The 19,824-nt window shown below is 44.6% G+C and overlaps 1 protein-coding gene and 1 long non-coding RNA gene across 3 annotated transcripts in view; one reads left to right on the top strand and one right to left on the bottom strand.

Annotated features, from left to right (window-relative positions):
- The window catches only part of Nmdar2 (glutamate ionotropic receptor NMDA type subunit 2), an 84,721-nt gene extending 65,176 nt beyond the window's left edge, over positions 1–19,545 (bottom strand). The window contains exon 1 of the mRNA XM_084604700.1: positions 19,297–19,545. The gene's annotated coding sequence lies outside the window, so the exon portion shown is untranslated. The remainder of the gene's footprint in view (positions 1–19,296) is intronic.
- On the top strand, positions 12,038–18,491 carry LOC146189982 (uncharacterized). 2 transcript variants are annotated; one of them, XR_014707326.1, is made up of 3 exons: positions 12,038–12,172; positions 13,539–13,664; positions 18,198–18,491. It is a non-coding gene; the product is annotated as an uncharacterized LOC146189982 (long non-coding RNA). The 2 variants fall into 2 exon arrangements; XR_014707327.1 differs by lacking the exon at positions 18,198–18,491 and adding an exon at positions 14,212–14,934.
- Positions 19,546–19,824: the final 279 nt, after the last annotated feature.

Raw genomic sequence — 19,824 nt, forward strand, 5'->3', positions numbered from 1 at the left:
ATCTAAAGGTCTCTGCTCACGTCTCCACTCACGTCTCCTTCCGATTTGACAGCAGCCGAGTTGGATGCTTAAAACTTGGCACTTTGAAAGCCCACCCGACGTAGGTAGAGAGCCTCACTTTAACCAAACCATCCGAACGGCCCTGCGTAAGTTAGGCTTCGTATATCTCGCTAGGCATCTAAAGGTCTCTGCTCACGTCTCCACTCACGTCTCCTTCCGATTTGACAGCAGCCGAGTTGGATGCTTAAAACTCGGGTAGCAATTTACACCACTTCCGTACCAGCAATCCATGTGATCTGCCCAATTCCACATGACCTAGGGATTATCGGGGTTTTTCGCTCATAACAATAACAATAACAATAATAACCACAACCGTCTACTCTCCTCCTCCGCTTTCATCTTACACTTTCAATTTTCACTTTGACTGCCCCTTTCGAGGTGCCACAGCAGTACCGTTCAGAATGCTAGCAAAAGGGCGACCGAACAGGCCACTATACTCCGGGCCCACTCAAACCTTTTTCGAAATGTGCGAAGTGATAGCTTTAACGGATCACTCGGATTACCACGCTACTATTTGCCAGACTCCTAGACGTCTATGTTTAGGACGAATCTCCATGGCGGGTTCTGGGAGGGCTGGCAGAGCCTTGGCCAGTGTCAACTGTGATCGAGTGGTACCTGGGCCACCCTATACAGCTTCCCTCCGGTTCTGCCTACGCCGCTCAAGCTAGGAAAGAGCGCCTAAAAGCTGCGCTCTAAACCAGCAATATATCATTCCTTGGAAGGGTGCAAATTTAAATAAATCTGCCCTCTGGCGCTACAGAATGCGAGTGAACTTTGAGACCATTTAAATAGGAGCTGCTTTTTTTTTAAATATGCATCTAATTCTAGGTGTGTTAATATTTCTAGCTTACATCACGTTTGGAGCTTTATGCACCACGGGGCAGTATTTTTCCCACTTTCAGTTCCTTCAATGACTTCATTACGTTAGCTCAACTATCAAACTACACATTTTTACGGTGGCAAGACATTAGTTAGGATGAGGGCAGCACGTAGCATGTGTTTCTTTAGGACAGAGGTTGTCTACTGCTACTGCTTCTGTGTATTGTCTGAAGAGGTGAGTTGTGCCAACAAAATAACTGCGTTTTTATCACCGCGTTCGCATTAGAATGCGTTGTCGGACGAAAATTTGGTTTCGGTGTCTGCCGGTGACCAGCGTCCGTGAAATCAGGAAGAATTTATCGTACCTATGGGCTGGAGTGAAATTCGAACCCGCAGTGGGGAGACAAGAAAGATATATTCCTGTGCCTAGGCCAGTCTTAAAGCCTTCGATAACAGCCGTTTTTCTTTTTTTTTTGTTTTTTGTTTTTGTAACATTATATATAAAATATATTTATTTATCTAAAAATATTTATTTATCTATCTGTCAATTTATTTTTCATTTATTTATTTGAAATATATACAGCGCCCTTAAGGCACTAGTATAGGGGGATACCATACAATAGAGAGTTTTAGCTTACCGTGATCCGCGATCCGCTACTGGGATCCGCCACCGCGCGTTCCACTGCGCATGCCCAGACCCCCCTTGCTGCCGACAGATGGCGCCACATACTGGATGTCGGTACACAGACCTGCCGCGTCGGGACCAATCAGCTTGACCGCCCCGTCCACGCGCGGTAGAGAGCCACGGTGGCGGATCGCGGATCACGGTAAGCTAAATCTCTCTATTCACATGATAGTACAGATGGCAATACAGACACTTGCGAAAGTATGTAAAGCGTACACAGTGTTCATCACTTCCAGGCGGGACGGAAAGTCTGGCAGACCTTTTCCGAAATATGGCAATGTCTCTAGTGAAGTTAGGGTAGTTTGCGCTGCATTAATGGTGAATTTTTGTGGAATGCAGTAAATTAAGGGTGCATTACGCACTACGTAGCAGTTGGTTTTATTAGGGTTTATTACAGCGAAATAAGTAGAGCATGATCGATTATACTGAATTAAGGAATCATTATGGTAAATTAGCTTCGACAGGGTTGGGTTGCAGTGGATTAAGGTGGACGTTTATAACCACTATGGATAGTGGCCGATCAATGATGGATTGGGCTAGACTAGTCTGGAGTAAATTGGACCAGGGTAGACTCGGAGTACATTTCAAATTAATGAGTTTGTTGTCACGCTCTAGCTAAAGTTGAAACATTGTCGTTACACACTTATAACCCTGCTTTGAGTTGTCTTTTGAATCTTTCTATATGCCAACCACATGAGAATTGCGGGTTCGTACAGACCACGCAGACAATTTACAGGGCAAGCTTCAGTTGTGATGTGCAGGAGTAAGTATGAATTTATGACCACTATGCAGGAATCATGAACAAACCATAAATAGACCATACGAAAGACTAGAGGTCGGGATTTATTCTATATCATGCACATTCCTTAGTCGCATACATCCGCATGCGAGGTTTTTACAAAACTTCGACAGGATAGCCAATATGACATTTCTGCAGCTCATACGAGTGAAAATCCTCAAATATGGTCTCCTAACTCGCCGTACTCGCTGTGTTCTTAATTAAAAGCAACGCTAAAGCAAAAATCAAAATGAAAAAGGAATAAAAGCTTCTGACTAATTCGGCCCTTCTGAATGACTTGGCTAAGAAAGAGCTCACTGCGAGAAGCCATGCCCGCTTAGCTTAGTTCTCCGCCGAAACACGCTCTCTAAGTCTACTTTTCGGCCTCCTTCGCAGCAGGCTCCGATTTCCTCTTTGAGCAGACCCCAGAAAGAAAGGAAACCATGCAAAAAAAAGGAGAAACCGGAACCACTGCAACGTTCGGACTTAACGTTAGCGAAAGGAGCCAACGGCAGCCACTGGAAATAGCCTGCGCAAAGAGATCGCGTAACCCGAGAAAGACGGTTCCGGGCGTCTCGCCTTCGCTCTTTCCTTTTCATATGCCACCGCGTCTGCCGGATACTGATGACCGACGGTGCCTGCGCCGGGTCAGACCGATGGTTATTCAGATGAAACTGCACATGTGGGCAAAGCAAAAAGCGCGAACGACTCATCTTCGCCGTCAGATAGTAGTGCGCTAAGACCTCCGGCGTACATCTGGAGCCGGTTTCTCGGGAGTAATTGCAAACTGCGACTCTACACCCGCTTTTTCTCAAAGTCTCTAGCACTCTCCGGGCAAGACAACCCTAGCTAGAGACAAGAGCTTGAAACATATACAAAAGTTTAGAAGCTACTGGATGTATGAAGAAATAAAAGTACGACTGGCGCAGGAAAGTGGTGATTTGAGGCGACGACTGGCAAAGCATTTCCCCTTGATTAACCTAACCGTCTGGTAACAAAGTTTAAAAAACGATTGGCCATGGTATCACATTTGCTGAAATTTTCCATCATCAATAAATCTGTCTTTCAGACCGTCGTATTGCAACGTGAAATAAACTGAGTTTAATTCAGTTTCATTTAATTAGCAACTATTTTGCTCGATTTCCGTATCAGACCTTCAGGGCTCCTTGACTAAGTCCAGAAAACCACTACAAAGTACCGCATTTAGCAAGCGTGAGAGGGAAGTAAAACTATTACAATAATGGACTAACAAAGCTCCAGATAAGAATAATCAAAAAGCGTAGTGATTACCGCATTGCACAAATGTAGCAATCCTACAACAATTAAAATGGAACGAAACAAACATAGCCCAGCCATTTGGACAAACACCGAAAATTATATTCAGAAATGACGCATGCGTTTACAAAACAAACCTATATGTATCTATACGCAGCTTTTACAAGGCATCCGCGGGCTTCTTTTTATATATATATATATATCCGACAGCGTATTTAAGTATTTGAAGTAGGCGGAGCATTATCAGGAGGAGATTGTAGTTTTATCTTCGCTGCGAAATAATGGCGTTGTCTGTACATGGTAATTTTTGTCCTAACTGACGAATTCAATTTGCAGCCGCTTAAATGGGCGGATACTACACAAAGTGACTACAGACATAATATCTAAGCAGGTTACAGCAGGCAAAAAAAAAATATCATATAAGAGCTCTGCTGACAGCAGCGAAGTGACACCTACAGCTCTCGAATCCACACGAAAGCACCTATTCATTACTTCTGCCCGTAACTTTCACAGGGCCTTCATGTATCAGAGCCTTCACCGTCTATGGCCTTCACAGTCTATGGCCTTCATCGTCTATGGCCTTCATTGGTTGTGGTTACTGATATATGTCCTTATGGCCCTTATCGCATGTGGCTTTTGGGGTAAGTGGCCTGTATGTCCAATGGCCTTCATGTCCCATGGCCTTAAGTCCCAAGGCTTCTATTGTTTGTGGCTTTTCTTGGCGCTTGTAGCCTTCAAATCCATGATTCGTAGCATAGAAGTCGCCTTGAGTCACATGGGTAAATACGTCACACTCTCAACATCGTTTGCTGCTAGGTTTAGATAGCATTCAGTGTCCTCTCAGATACAGACATTTATAACATTAAGGTAAAAGTAAAGTTTCAGTAATACGAAATATGACTGCAAAGCAGAAGCAAACGTTCTTTACCCCAGAGGAAGCTGCATAAGGTATCTCTAGTAATATTTTTATCCAAATTAGGGGTGCTACTCTGTATGTACGTAGCGCCATCTAGCGGCTGCGATGAGAGCAATCGCCATGCTTGTTTGTGCGGTCGCATCCGTGGAACAAGATACAAGTAGTACTGATCAGTATTTCGGAGCTATCGCATTAAATTTTTTGTTCTGAAGGTATCTGACTGTAAGAAAAATAAATGCTTTTCATCAGCAGTTAAGCTATTCGGTCAGAAATGAACGGAACTGGTGCGCCTGATCGGGTCGGCCGACGGCGACAAACCTGATTACAATAAGTGTGTAATTTTATGCGCTACGGAACGGCCCTACCAAACCATTGACTGCGAGTGCGGTGAAGCAAGCAATGCAGTGCAACTTTCTGTTTATTTTTTATCCTCCAAAAATATTTCTAAAAACGAGGAACCAACAGTTTAAGCAGCGAAGGCAAGTGAACGTAGTTGTTTCATGGCATACTTAGGAGCAACGTTCATCGCGCTACATTTGTTTGGTCTACCGATTACGCATATACTTGTCGGTGTTCACAAGGTGACGGAATGGTAACCTTGTTGAATAATATCCAATAATTACCTCAGCGTAATTTGCTGTTATGATCAATTATTTTCAGCCCACTTATAGCAAAATTTACTTGCTTTAACCAATGTTTACTGTTTCCATGACCACATTTACATTGCTTTTCGGCAGCAAAATCTTCCAAGATGCTTCTTTTAAGAAAAACGAATTATTGTGAAGCTGTTTCACTAAATTATAAGTTGCTAATAAAATTATTAGACATCATTGTCTTCAAGCGGGACATGCATACTATTTCATGCCTTCATAAATTTCAGATGCTTGCATCGAAATAGTTTCTCTTCGCCAGACGCCATCTCGTATATTTTTGCCGCTAACAATATCATCCGCTTGTTTCCCAAAACCTACTTGTTTCATGGCTATTCAGTTTTTCGTGTCCCTTCGCTATCAACAAAACGTTCGGAACTCGCACGAGAGGCTACCGAGGCGAAATGCTTTCTGTCACTGCTTGAAATTCAGACGCCACTCGTCTTCACCCGATTGAAAAAGTTGCCATAGAAACAGCTTTCGACGGCACGCACGCATACCACTGCTGTTAATATTTTATCTTCTGTTAATCATCTGTTTTCGTTCTTTATTCTCTTAATTCGAAAAACAAAGTAAAAAATATTTTGGAAGCAGCGGCGCTTGTACCCGCCCAAGCTGCGCCCGGCGGAAATAAACAGGGGGGAGATAGAAAGGGGAAAGAAAAAGTAAGGCGAAATGAAGAAAGGGCGGGAATTCGGTGTGCAAAAAAGCGTCCAAACTATAATAAACTGTAAAGAAAGCGCATCACCCGCCTGTTATTGTCTTATCAGGTGGGAGCTTAGACGCTTTTTGGCCATTCTAGAAGGTTCTAGCGCAAAACACCGCATAGCCCGCACTCTCTCTGTGCAAAGTAGGCTCTGGCGTCCCCGCCGGTACCATTGCGTCGCCACATATACCAGAGAGAGGGAGCGGCACTAGGCGCTCCGAGTTTGAGGTTATTTTCCTACTCGCCGCAAAAACGGTATATAGACATCGCCGAATTTATTCGTAGCTTGCACTGGCTTAAAGGCAAAGAAAGTGTTAATGTGTTAACAACTTTGTATTATTTTTTGTTGCGCATATTTCTGGAGGTGAGAGCAAAAATTTTTAGTTTCGTCAACGGAACCATTAGTGTAGTTTCGACTACGCAAGTCAAAGTAAAGAGAATGTATATTGCGGAAAATAAGCTTAGAAAGTATAAAACATCGAAGTTTATTCTGTCATCAATCTTTGCACGTCAACGAGAGCGGGAAAAACAACATGCGGGAAACTTTATTCCGCCAATTTCAACCCATAGAGTTGTACCAGAGGCGGAAAACGGTGGTAGCTAGCTGTGCAACTGACATCATCTGAAAGATATGAAGCGCGACGTGAAAAAGATGCCGTAAAAAAAGAGTATAGTGCCGGTACTTCGTCAGAACGTGTTCTTGTGAGTAGGGAAGCTGTATGGGCAAAAGCGAAGCCTGTAGTAAGAAACAGAGCATGAGACGAGGCGGATATAGCGGAAAGGGAGGGGTCAAGGCTGTCGGCAACACGAGCCAAACGCTTTACATGGTCTGGCTTCTGCTCCGATGGCAGCGAACGAGCTAACGGCCGAACGCGACACAGCGGGCACAGGGTGTTCGTGTCTCCGGCAGTCTGCCCAGCCACGGGAGTAAACCTCCCCCGAGATTTATGACAGCAATTGGAGCACGACGCTATCCGCCAGTGCTCCTGCAGCGCTGCTGCCGTTCTGCTCGTTCACCCTGAGGTCCCTCCAGGCTTCCCAACAGCTCCCTAAAACTGCGCTTACACTCCTTTCTCTTTCCACTTCCAGTGCTTCGCTTGGTTCCCAGTTCCGCAACCTTGTTCGTAACAGCAGCTGTGTCATATTCTTCTTGATATTGTTCTGTGCTTCCACAAGGCTGCGTCGTGCCACCTCTTTTGCTGTTTTTATTTAGTAGAACATTCACTTGGGCAAGTTGGTTTAGGTCCCTAGTCTTTTATGCGCTGTTTTTCCAATAATGGACTGTTGGTATTGTTGCTACCATAGCCACATGAATAACTTTATAATAACTTAGAGCTTCTGTTTTAGGCATGGTATCGAGGTCCCTCATCTTTGTCATTCCTTCTGATGTTCACAGCAGGAAAATTATGAGGACAATTACAATGTTCCCAAATAAAAATTCGAGAGCAGCTCCCTAACCTCAGCGGCGCGAACGGCAGGGCACTCTCGACGGCGCTAAAACTAAGGGTTGCTACAGTTCGTTGAGCATTTGATTAAAGCATGAAATTGGAGTATCAAGGGTCGACCTCTAAGCGGCGGCGATGATCTTGTACCTCGGCGGCATGAACTGCAGGATTCCCTCGGAGAGGGCACATAGGTTGTGCTTGAGCGGAGCGAACAGCAATGTCCTCTCGGCAGCGGCACATATCTGCTGCTTCCTCAGCGCGCACATCTGGGTTATGCCGTCGCCGGCGAAAAGCTGCTGCTCGGGCAGCACGTTTAGCAGCAGCGATAGAAGAAGCATTTCTCTGTTGCATCGAACAATCTGTCGTGCAAAATATCGAATGCTGTTGATCCCTGAGCGGCGCAAAGGTTGTGGTTCTTTTCTTCTGAGATATTCTCGTTGGCTGGTGACTTCCCCATGAATCCTGACTCTCGCTCGGTTACACCAGCACCGACAACGACGTGGCTGAACCACCGAGCGGGAACATAAGAACTCCCTTTAAAAATGGCTTCTACCAACGGAATCACCATAACCCTGTCGTGCCCCAGAGGCAGCAACCCATATTCCCAACCTTCCTAATCTCGTTTAGTCGCGCTATCCTTTGTCACCCTCGTGCCACGCATACCTCACAACAGAATGCACTTATTTTTCACTTGTTGGAATTGGCTATCTGCTATTTGCGTTACGTGCTGTGCATAATTTATCCTCCCGTCATTCATTGTTAACCATAAAATATAATGTTTAGCCGAAATTTACCGCTATCTGCAGTCTGGAAAAGGTGGCAGTGTTAGGTGAGTATGAGCCATAAGGAATGTTCAAGGGTCATAGATGATATAAAGGCTCGAGTGTTGGCGCACCTCAGGACGTGTTCTTAAGTCCGCCTTAATCATTTCGTCTATCGCAATAGGTAATAGCGTTACAAGGAAGTAGAAGCAAAAGGGCTAAAAACACTAGACGCGCTTGGCGCACAAAATACATTGCCGAAGATCCCTTTTCCTCGAAAACTACCTAAAAATGTTTGCTTAGTCGCTGCATGCTAGATAGCTTCAAGATGGTAACTACAAAAAGCGTGTACGCAAAGAAGTAAATAGCGGAATTCACAAGACCAAGCTGAGAAATGCGAAAACACCATTGGCCTTAGCTCTCACATTTTTTTTTTCATTATCACGTCATAACTAATACGTTTACCAGCTTTAGTAAGATGATGCAGTCGAGCTCCGTGAGCCACTTCTTTTTTATGTCACCGGATAGAGAAAGGCAGTATAATAAAATGGCTGTAATCCTGACCTAGTTACCGAAGGCATAGCGTTGCTTTGCATGAGCAAGAAACTAATTGTTATTTCGTACTTTCTTCTTATTCCTTGCGCAAGCCATGGCAGGTCGTTTTCAATATAAACGCATCAGCAACGCTCGCGTTACCCCGCCAACCCACCATACCATCGTTGGTTACGTCACTGCAAAAGCAGCGAGCCATTCGGCCAACCACGTGGAGAAGAGATAACGTCTTTTCGGGTTGCACCACACGCAGAAGGTGGAGAAAGCAATGTAGATGAGAGGCACGTCGTACTGTGCCCAGCATGGCTCAGGAAGTGTCGCAGGGCCCTTGCCTGTCAGGCCGCAATAACTCAGAGTTAGCAGGGCCGGCTGATAACTGCCTCGGACTTGCTGTGCGAGTTTGAATCTGTGTTTACTCAGTCGAGCTGAGCCAATGCAGTCTAGCGAGCCTTTGTTGCCATCGGCCTAATTTCTAGTTTTACTGCAAACTTAAAATATCGCAATTATTTTATTGCACCGATAAAATCATTTGAAAGTGACAGAATCCGAAGAATGGTCATTGCAAGGAAATAGAGTGCATACATAGAATACCCAAGCAATAAACAAACATATTTCATGCTTCAATAGCTGAAGACTTAGCTAGCAACTTTGTCCTCAATACTTTTTAGTTTTTGATTTTTTTTTCAAGCCTCATTTATCGCAGACGTTGAACATCCGCTGACTTATTTTTTTTACTTTACAGGTGCAGGCAATCTCGCCTGTACCAGTGTGGTCGGTTTAAACTTCAAAACTGCATTATAGAAGCGTCTCAGTTTGCACCGTTGGCAAGTAGCAGCAAAGAATTGCAATATCTTAGAAACAACGGCACCTGATAAACCTCCTGTTGTTAAGCTTTAATTTGTTCGCGAATGCACTAAGTTCAAAGGTCAAAGTTCGTTATGCTTTATAGCGGCGCCGAGATTGACACCCGAAGTTGTTTGGCCAAAACATGCATCCCAGCGGTAAGGTCTCCGGCCGAAAGACGTCGATGGATATTTTTGAAGAAATAGCTTCACAACGCGAGGTAACGCCAAGGTCACCGTGTGCTTCCGATGACCTTCAAACAGCTTCGAGGTCAAGTTAGAACTTAAGCCACAACCACTTTGAGTAGCTATGTTTCCACCAAAGATCAAGGTAAAAGGTCAACTGACGTGGGAAGTACCTTAACGCGTGAGCAGCTGCATGGCGAGTCACGTGATCTCTGACGTCAATCGCCTCGGCAGGAGCTAATGTTTCACACTAGGTTTATCCAAAGCTAAACCAAAGCCAATTTATTTTATGGTGCTGGTCAGTTGGCCTCCAAGCAAACTTGAAGTGCACGGCAATGGAAGTGAACAACTATGCTGCCATTCATAGTCCAACTTTCTCCCACAAACTCTAAATTTGTTTTTATTTTGAGAAATATTAAGCCAAGTATAAACAAATTGATTTGCCGTATCGCTGCACGAGCACACATAAGCTGTTTCTTCAACCCTCGAAAACATATGTGCGTATTCAGTCACACGCAGTCTCACGGAAACAAATGAGTTATTCTGCTTTGTTTCAATATTTCAAAACATATTGAAATATTGAGCGAAACATATTAATATTCTGCTACTCTTTAGTGTTTACATGTCCTGAAAAGCCACCACTAGAGAACTGCCACTCGCATGAGGCGGCATGCGCTCGCAAGCACCCACTATGCTGGGCGACAACTTCTTTTGACAGTGAAAAGAAAGCTGAAGTGGCAGACGTTTGTAATAGTGTCGCTATATCAAGTTCAACAGTAGAACGACCGAACTCTACCGGCAACTCACTTCCGTTCCTGCTGGTAATTAACATCTATGGCAGATTGTTGCAACAGAGAGGATATGTAGGATTAATTGTACTCAAAAAAACTGTTTTTACATCAGTATATCTTAATACGCGCAGTTATTTTAGAAACATGCCTTGAATTACGGTTATTGCCGATAAACTGTGGTTCAAAAGGGAAATATAAATGCAAACTGAAAACAGGCACTACATATGACCCCTGCGTATGATGAAGCGCCGAATTCGGATCTGTGACTTTTGCTGCATTGGCAGCAAGAGTCATTTCTCGGGGATAATGGCGCACAAAAATACTCATTTTGGTCAGGCTTCAAGAATGCGCTACCGTTCAGATGCTTTTCTACGGCAGTGATCTGCTTACAATTTTGATGCCAAAAGAAAAAAGGCTCAGACCAGGCCTCGTCTTACTCTTGCTGCTCAGAGACTCTAGGGAACGTTGTAAGTTACATAAAAGCTTCAGCTGGCAGCATTCTACAAGGAGGTTTGGATTATTACGACGGCTGTTTCTATGCCTATTCGGAGTACTATTCTAATTGGCCACATTATGTAGTCTCTTGTTTGAAGTCTTTTTTTTTCCCATGTTTTCTAAATGTGCAAGTAGCAGATTACAAAACGTTTTAAACGAAAGCTTTACTAAGCCATGTTCCGCAGATGTTTCACCGACCGAGTTGATTTGACCTTCTATGACCTTCAACCACTCCGGAGCTGCGCCAAGGTACACTGGTAGCGAAGGCTCCATAGACGCCCATACGTTCAAAACATGGCGGCTCATGGGCCTTCCAGCATCCCCTCAAAATTGAGGGGCCAACTAAATTTTTGACGTTGAATGACGTCAAGGATAATGACGTCAAGGCTACGTATATCATTGGCGCGAATTATAAGCTGGCTGCTCCCCACCGTATTTTTCAAGACCGTCCTTTTGAAGGCCGCCTTTCAGCGCTCGCCAACCTTTGTCATTGGGCTCGAATCCTGCTATTAGAGTGTAGTTGGCAAGCGAATCTAGCAGTTCGAAGACGGCCCATGCCCAGACGGCCACTGACGTCCGACGGACAACCGAACTCGGCCGCAACTCGGCGGCCGATTTCGGACGTCCGCCGGAATTCCGGCGTACGTACGAAAGCGGATGGTCGAATCCGTTCGCCCAGCGGACAGCCGCCGTACGTCCGCCACTGGATTTGCTTTTACACAGCTATGATATAGTTTGTAGTCGTCGTGCTCGTCTGAACTGCGTATAAATCAGTAATACCGTCAAGTCTGCATTATATGATGCCAGAGCGAATCGATGCGATAGAAAGCGTTTCCATTAAACAGTTTTTTTTTATTTTCCGCATGTTTCATCGTTGAATTCTTCCATCAAAAATTTTTGATTAAAAGTTAAATGACCATTAAACATTTTTCTATCATGATGCTTCGGTGAAATTTTAATCAATGGCTGAATAGACGCAGCAAGCAGCAAGCTCAAAAAGAACGAAACCGAACCTATCCTAAAAATAATCTGAAATGAGCCAATCCAATCCACCTGACAAGTTGAAGTTTAGTCATGGAAGATGGCTTCACGTTTTCGTGTTCTGCATTTTCTGCGCAGTTACAAATACCTACGGCTGTAATGCACTGCTAGCATTGTTTTTGCTGTGGCTTGGTGCGGCTGGCACACTTTGTTCACCCGCCGATTCCAAAGTAAGTATTTCACCGTACTTTTGTTTCTTTAGTGGAACTTTTCGATGCACCGATAGTGGTGAGCTTTTGGGTAAGGAAACAGCTCTGTACAGCAGCCGAACGGTCGAGTGTTTTAGGCGAGACTGACAGGATGGCTCCGCGCCGACTAACTAAAGTGCAGCCTCAAGTCTGAGGGCCATCTTTCTCGGTATTACTGGACGCTGCGCCAGTAAGCCGCGCAACTTCTCTGTCTCTGATAAAGGAGTGCTTGCCCGAGCTTTAAAGGAGTTAATTTGTTAACCATGCGCAACGTACTGAGTTGTAAAAACTATACGGGAAAACTTTTGCACTCCTCGAGCCTATCGTGCGACATGCCTACACTTGTGAAAACGTCGCGACTTTTTATTTTTTTAATGAACAGCCGCTGATCTTTCTCTCTCGAGCTTTACGGCAACTACAGTTTCTAGAAGGAACGGCTGTAGCTACTAAATAACTAAAGGTTTAGTACTCTCCTTCAGCTTTGACAAACCAGGACAGCACCTTGCGCATGTTGGTTATGCATGTGGGACCGAACCGCGCAGAACAACCGGACAAGGAGATAAGAGAAAAAAAAACTCAGCACTTGTCTTTTTCTTGACCCGTTGTTCTGCGCTGTTCTGGAACGAATTTGGCATACCGCCGCCGCGATACAGTTGGGCTGTGAGCTCTGGTGCCTGCAAAGCCTTCTTTTATGCAGAACAGGCATACTGAAAGGCCATGCAAGCCGCGGGCTCAAAAAAAAAAAAAAAAAAAAGAGCACGAGTTGAGCAAAAGTGAGATGAAAACAAAATTGTTGTTGCTTTGTCCTTACAGATATTCAAAGGCTCCTCAGAACTTCACTGCATTGTTGACAGCGAGATAATGCCAAAGCTACACTAGAGCCATGCAGCACCTTATAGTGCATGATACTGAGCTTATGTCTCGCACTGAAAGCTCTTACCATGTACTTAGATTATCATATTAAAGTAGCTTTAAACCCATGCTTGTTAATACAGTGACAGCCGTAAATTGAATCTAGGGCATCATGCTCACATACAAGGCTTCTGATAACCGCTGGTCACATGATATGTGGGCTATAGCAGAAACCTGTACCTGGTCATCTTACAAGCATTTGTGCAATTGATGCTTTTAATGTGTTGTAAAAGTTTTTGTGTTCTATTTCTGTATGGGAATGCTTTCCTTATTGAAGGCTAACATTTGGCTTGCTACAGCAAAACCTCTACCTAGTCATCCTAAAAACAGCACCGCAGTTAGTGCTTTTAGTGTGTTGTAAAAGTATGTGTTCCGATTCTGTATGGCAATGCTTTCGTCGTTGAAGACTAGCATGAGGCTTCCAAAAATTTTTCAGATGCCATTTGCTGTAGCCGATTTCGTAGGCCAACAGGAAGCAGCAGTTTGAACATGGAAAACTGTCATCCACGGGGGAAAAACAGCAACATCCCTTTGCATTCTCATTTCTTTGGTATGGCTAAAAGTGAGTATTGTATCATTATCTATATTATTAAAATATTGAATCATGATTGTCAGTGTTGAAGTTGTTTGAGCGTGATGATTTTAAACACACAGGACATCCCTTCGACATTAAGGTTTTAGTTTGTTTACATGTAGGATGTAGAGCTGGTTTCAACAAACTTTATGCAGCAAATTCTTTTTACATTGTCCACCATGTTACTTTTTGTCATTGTCCATTGAAGTAAATAACCAGTATTTTACGTTTACACTGTCGTCCACTCTTAGCTTGAATGGGAATGTGTGGCATGCAGTTTGCAAAATAGCAATGCATCCGTCACAGCCATGCATCAAGGCTAAGTGGCTTGTGCGTAGAGGGACCAGCCGCTCCAGCTTCACGTCATCTGCCTCTTTGCTCTGGTGTGCAGACGTGCATTGAGGCAAAGTGGTTTATGTGTAGAGAAACCAGGAGCTTCTTTGTCACATCTGGCTGTTTGTTACGGTGTGCAGATGCGCATCGAAGCAAAATGGCTGATGTGTAGAGGGACCAGTCCTTCGCCTCTTTACTACAGTGCACAGCCGTGCATTGATGCTAAGTGGCTTGTGCATGGAGGGCCCAGGAGCTGCAGCTTCACGTCTGCCTCTTCGCTCAGGTACGCAGGTGCGTAATGAGGCAAAATGGCTTATGCATAGAGGGACCAGGAGCTGCTGTGTGGCGTAGTCTGTATATTTGCTATGGTGCGTATCGAAGTACAATGGGGGGGGGCTCATGTGTAAAGGTACCATGAGCTGCTGCGTCATGTCGTCTGCCTCTTTACTATGGTGCGCAGGCATGCATCAAGGCAAAGTGGCTTATGCATAGAAGGACCAGGAGCTGTTGCTGCACATCTGCTATGATGCGCAGCTGCGTATTGTGGGTGGTGGTGGAAAACATTGCCATCAGATACAAATACAGGAGGTTACTCACTAGCTGACCCTGAGGGGGCCTGTCCTGACAAAAACAAGGGGTCCCTAGTTTGGGACCCCAGTGGTGGTAGAGGGACTAGAGGCTGGTACTTCACGCTGTCTGCCTCTTCGCTACGGTGTGCAGCTGCGATGGATGCAGTGGCATCTCAAAAAGTGCATGCCACGCACTCGCATGTTCAGCCTGAGTGGACGACTGTGTACCTGCTATAGCTTTGTTATTCATAGAATAAACCTAGGCCAAGTTGGATAAATTATAGCTCACCTCATATGTGGTCAGCAAAGAAAAGCCACTCCAGAAAATCTGATGCATTTACTGTCATAGGATTCTTATTCATATGCATGCTACTGACAACTCAGATTCTTCACCCTCAGAAATGCCAGAAAAATACCAAGGGTGCGTCTGCAATAGTCTAGCTTGCTCTTTCTCTGCAGACTTGAGTCAGATGTGTGTTCCATTGTTGTGGGTGGGACAGGTGTGAATCTTTGATTTTAAGCTTGCAACAAGTATGTTATTGTAGTTTAAAGGCAAAACGGTACTAATAATCGCAGCCCCCCGTGGCCTTTATCCCCTTTTAATAGTGTTGCTAGACACTGATTTATTAGTTTACTCTGCGTTAATGTGCGGAGATGTGCATATATTTATATGACTTGGAGTTGTCGACTTTGCACTTAGAAACATTGTAGCGTTATCTGATGTGTTGCTTTCATTTCTTTAATGATTTCTGTAAGGGATCGGTGGGTATGCTAGGCACCATTATTAGTCTGCTCTTTTTGGGTCACCTGTTCAATGCCCAGCTGCGGCCGTCTCCCACTTGCCCTCGGACAGGAGGCGGAGAGACGCGCAGAGAGGCAGCTACAGCAGCTACAGTGCTTAACGGAAACGTAGGCAGAGAGGGAAAGAAGTCCCCTCTTCTGAGGACTTTGCTGTCGCACTCGAAGACGCGGGGACAGGCAGTTTGTTCTCGTTGCTGTGTCATGTAGGGGGCTCATTTTTATTTAAGGAGCTTTACGAACAGTATACAACTAAGGGGTCCTTAGTACGCTGACAGGACCCATCACCCGGAGGCAGCAGCTTTGAAACGAGCACCTCTTTTGGAAGAACTGCTTATCGTTCAAAGAAAAAACACTGTCAGCTTGAAGTGTGTAAGGCCCTCTTCCTTGTTGGGAAGCCCATAAAAGTGATAATTATTCAATGCAGGCGCGCTGAGTGGAGTCTCGTTGAGGATTCCAACCCTGGATGTCAACAATGGTGGGAGATGGTGGCGTTGAAATAGGGCAAGTGTGTAACAGTGACGGTATGATGCGGAGCGGGAGAATGTGGGTTGGCTCTTCTGATGTGGTCCGCAATGGTGCTGACTCGGACGCCAATAATTGCAATAATTGCCCTGTAAAAGGAGCCGCCAAGGATGCAAGCTTTGGGCAACAATGGTTGCGCACGTGGGACACCGTTTTGATGGGTTCTAATTTTTTTTTTCTTTTTTTTTCCTAGGGGAGAGAGTTTGGCATGTGACCTAGTGAGCCAATCATTTCGAGGTCCATTCTCTAAATTCCGTTTGTTGTGAAACGAATTTGTTGTCCCTTTTGCATTGCTTGTATTAGGGAGAGGGTGAAGAACTTATGAAAGTGGAAAGACATGCCAAAATGTTTGTTGGCCAGTCGTGTGAGTACGTTGTCATTGGGGATGAGAAATGTGGGCAGAGTCCCGAAGTTAATGAAACGGCCCCGCGGCCTGGAGAACTCGTTCTGAGCTAGATTTTGATCTCTTTCCTCTTCGGCATAGATCATGGTCATTGTTTCACCTGTTGTAAATACGTACATTCATGTATAAAATTTTCAGTTCATCTTCCTCTCCGTGTGCAAGTTGTTGTGGCCAGATGCAGTAAATTCACTATTTTCATTTCTATATAACGTGCCTTTCTGAAGATGGTGAGCTCTTTTGTCCAATCCTGTAAAAAAGCAGCAAAGCGCTCCCAAATCTTCCGCAAAACTGTGTGATATCTTTAATACTAACTGCGGCTTGGTGTCACTCAAAACATGTAGTTGAGGTAGATTTCTTCCCCCCCCCCCCTCTTTTTGTTCGTTCAAATGAGGACCAGCGGACACTAACTCTTGCTTTTGTAATGCCCTAGGCCCCGCCTTAAGGCAGTACTCCAATGTCAATACCATTTTTATAGCTATGGCTGTCCAACAGCACTAATGTCTTTTATGCACTTCTTTTACTAATCTCTTACCCAAGTGGTGGCTTATACTGTGGGGGCGAAAGTCTCTGGACAGTATGTCTAGATTTTGGACTAGAATCGCGATGTAAACGAATTGTGACCTTATTTCTCTTGCACACATGAAAGAACTAACGTTCAACTTTCACATCGACAAGTATGGTCCGAGTTTCCTGGTCGATGTGAAAGTTATGTGCTTTGATTGCAGTTTGTGTAGTCCACACACTTGTCCCCGATATTACATAGGGGCAAATTAGGCGCCTTTACAGGGGCAGTTTCTTTGGCGCCCACTACCTTTCCCATAAAAAAGCTACAATGTTTCTTGTGAACAGCTGACTGCATTTATAAATACCATTATTTTTTTTGTAATTTGTTGTGCGTAGTTGAGAAATCCATGACATACATGCACAGCTGGTTGCCAGAATTATGCAACCATATTTCAGTAACTAACATCCATGCTGCATGCTGCATTTAATACATCAAGAGCTTGTGGTTGTCAGCTTTTTGTGTTTTGTGTAACTATAAGCCTTGCTATTGTAATGTCACATATAGCGCTGTGGGTAAACAAATAACTTTACTTTTAACTCTTGTAGAAGCATGAACACTGCGCAATCACTGCGGCGGGCTATGCTTCCACATTGGGCTTTAGCCACATGTCAAATGTCTATCTTTATTCTGCTGCAGCAGCTTGCATGTTATCAGATAAGTTACTTCGTCGCAGCTGCTCTAAGGAGACGCTTTCTAGACGCTTGTAGCCTAGATGTTGATGTCGATATACCCCCGACACGCCCAGGGAATGTCTTCGGTAGAGGGTACATGGAAACCAGCGAAATGTGCAGTTTACAGAATAAAAAGGTAACAATTTTAAATGATGTTATTATTGATCACTTCTTTTCAGAGCAGGAACAATGACCTTAGAAATCTGCCTGTTAAACCGCTCAAAATGCAGGTTTCTGCCGCCAATGCGTACCTGTGTAATACTGCAATGCTCTGGCTGTGCTTTATGTTCATATACAGCATCCTTTATGCTTAGTTTCTCTGCATGTGCACTCCATGTCTTGCGCATTGCTGAGGGCGCATAGCAGCAAGCATAACATGCCATGTTTGGTCAGAGTGGCATGTTCAAAAAGACGACATAAAAACATTAAAATACTGAATGCCAGGTTCTGGTCAAACTACGTTTGTATCTTTTGTTGTTCTACATGGGTTTTGCTGCAGTTATATGGCCTATATAGTATGTGACAGTTCTGAATGGAGATGCATGCGTACAGTGCCATCTGGAAAAAGCAATTGAGAGAAACTGGCAGTTGCCCTTGGAGATGTGTAATCAAAGTTCAGCACAGATAACTTGAATTTCATTTTCCCTTCTATTGCAGGAGGAGCCCAGCCTGCTCTTTCCATCTTAGGCCTGAAAGACCAGCAACAGCTGATCGAGCAAATGCACAGGATAGTAACTGCTCCTGGAATCCCGGCCTGTGGAGGCCGCCCACAGAGAACTCGCTCATCTCCTCGCTAATTCCGAAATATTAGGTTTCAATAAATACCTTTTCCTCCACCACCTCCCCAAGGGAAGAGCTGTCACGGCCAAGGATAATTAAAATTATTCAAGTAGATTCTTAATACTCCAGTTGGCCTGCATTTTGCCATGCCATTCCTTAACATCGATATTTTTTTAGTGTAGACTATTTATGCATGCAGTTTTTGCAATAAAGCAAAAAAAAAATGCTTTTTTTACAACCTCGCATGCTGGTATGCCTATGCACTTTGCATGTTTTCAGGAATGGTGCATTTGTGTAAAGCTCAGCAAGCATATGTGCCTCTTTGATGGAAGTTTTAATTGCACACTGCTGTTCAGTGCTTTGTGTGTGAAAGTAAAGCAGACAACAGGAAACTTGAACCTGTTGCATATTCTATTGTCTGCTTTACTCTCACGACAAAGGCATTGAGCACTAGTATGTGACTGAAATTTCCATGGCACATGCTTGCTGAGCTTTACACGAATGTTATTGGCAAGTTTTTACACCAATAGCGGGCCCTGCAAGCATGTTCCGGGAAACGTCCGAATGTCCGCCTCCGACTGTCCGTCGGATGTCCGTTGGACGCGATCCGGATCCACGAACGATAGTCCGACGGACGTCCGCTGTACGTATATCGAACATAACCGGACTTCCGTCGGATGTCCGAAGGTCTGAAAACGGGCGTCCGTCGGTCGACCGTCGGACGTCTATGGCCGTCTGGGATGAAGAGAGCTAACCAGCACCTCCTCCAAAGGGGCAGGTCCACAAACTTGTACAGCATGACCAGTAAAGCGCTGGAGTAACAGCACAATTCGCAATCGGGTGTCGAACAAGTACAGCGTGCTTTTTTATATGAACTCCAGAAATACAATTATAGAGCATAACAGCTAAATGTGCAACAAATCCAGTACTGGCCAATATATGTAAGTTAGCATGCGCACACGTAAGGCAGACTCACATGCAGACGAGAGCCCAAGCGTAAAAGTCCTGCGTGAAGCAATGCAGTGTGACACCGACGGTATAGAATCCTTGCTTTCGCACGCTGCGTAAGCCTTCCGTTTGCAGGAAGCTAATTTTTAAACGCCAAGTGGTTTACAAAAAAACAAAAGCATGCCACAACGGCACAACCAGACTTAGCGTTGGCCGGGCACAGAATCGAGAGAATTGCAAAACTGCGAAGCGTCCTACCTAATAGCAATGACAGAGAAACAACTTGCCTGCAAGACAAAAACTTCGCAACCAGTACATTTTTAGACAAGCGAGCTAACTTCATATCATTTCCGGGATCACTATCGCAGAAAGCGTGAAGGCAGCGATAAGAAACTGCTTCGTTGCCTCCTTCGCAGGCACTCAGCAAGGCCTGCAAAGTCGCACCAAGGCCAATGCAATATTAAAAGGAACCGCCAAGATCAATGCAACAGGTCACCGTGCAACAGGTCACGCTACTTGGAAGAAAACGCGTGCAGCTGCCTATTGCCAGCGGCAT

Source organism: Amblyomma maculatum, chromosome 5 (assembly GCF_055883805.1).
Source record: "Amblyomma maculatum isolate TAMU_Amacu chromosome 5, ASM5588380v1, whole genome shotgun sequence".
Taxonomy (NCBI): Eukaryota; Metazoa; Arthropoda; class Arachnida; order Ixodida; family Ixodidae; genus Amblyomma; species Amblyomma maculatum.